Source organism: Electrophorus electricus, chromosome 15, assembly GCF_041902795.1.
Source record: "Electrophorus electricus isolate QZ-2024a chromosome 15, ASM4190279v1, whole genome shotgun sequence".
Lineage (NCBI taxonomy): Eukaryota > Metazoa > Chordata > Actinopteri > Gymnotiformes > Gymnotidae > Electrophorus > Electrophorus electricus.
This window is the reverse complement of record NC_137511.1, coordinates 25,309,960-25,310,743: the sequence shown is the minus strand read 5'-3', so window position 1 is coordinate 25,310,743 and position 784 is coordinate 25,309,960. Positions and strand designations below refer to the sequence as shown.

Here is a 784-nt window from a genome sequence, read left to right as displayed (position 1 = left end):
CAAGAGACCACATTGGAGCTTGACACCAACACATTAATCCCTGGGTCATCACAACTTATCGACAAAGCAGCTATTTCTGCTTCAATTCCTAGGACTCCTACAGTTTCACTGGCACAAAGTTGCAAATGGAATGGCAAGCATATGCAAAAGGAGAACTACAGGACACTCTGAATTTATTCTTCCAGCAAAGCCATCAGGAGAAAAACATCTGATCCCATCACGCTGCAAGCAGGAGTCGAACCTGCGCGGGGAACCCCCATTGGATTTCGAGTCCAACGCCTTAACCTCTCGGCCATCGCAGCTGTTACATGCTTTGGGCACTTTGGGGTTAAGTCTTAGGACTTCTTCAAGCTCAATTATGAGTCCCCATATATCATTGATTCAGGACTGCAAATGGCCTGAGATGCAAATTCAAAGACAGTAATCTCCCGAATGGTCTACTCACTATTTTAGCAAACTAATGTCAATTCCAGGTGAACAGGTGCCCAAAAGCTTGTCAGAGTATTAGACTGATCCGCTACTTAAAACACTACCGTGGCCTCCAAGGTTTCCCACGTGAAGACGTGGGACGGCTCAAGGTGGCTAAGCATTTTTGCATGAACACTCTTTTTGTTTTTAAAAAATCACACCTAGCTGATGAAGGTGTCATGTAAACCATTCACTGGAATGTACATGTGAGCAGAAATCTAAGTCAACAAAGTTGAAACTTGCACATTGGAAATAGAGTAGTGCAGGACATCGCTTGACCTAAGTTCAATGTTGACTAGACAGTGCAGCTCAGTAC

General features: G+C 44.3%; 1 non-coding gene across 1 annotated transcript; it reads right to left on the bottom strand.

Annotated features, from left to right (window-relative positions):
• Positions 1–220: 220 nt before the first annotated feature.
• trnas-cga (transfer RNA serine (anticodon CGA)) lies at positions 221–302 on the bottom strand. The gene has a single exon. It is a non-coding gene; the product is annotated as a tRNA-Ser (tRNA).
• Between the last annotated feature and the right edge of the window lie 482 nt (positions 303–784).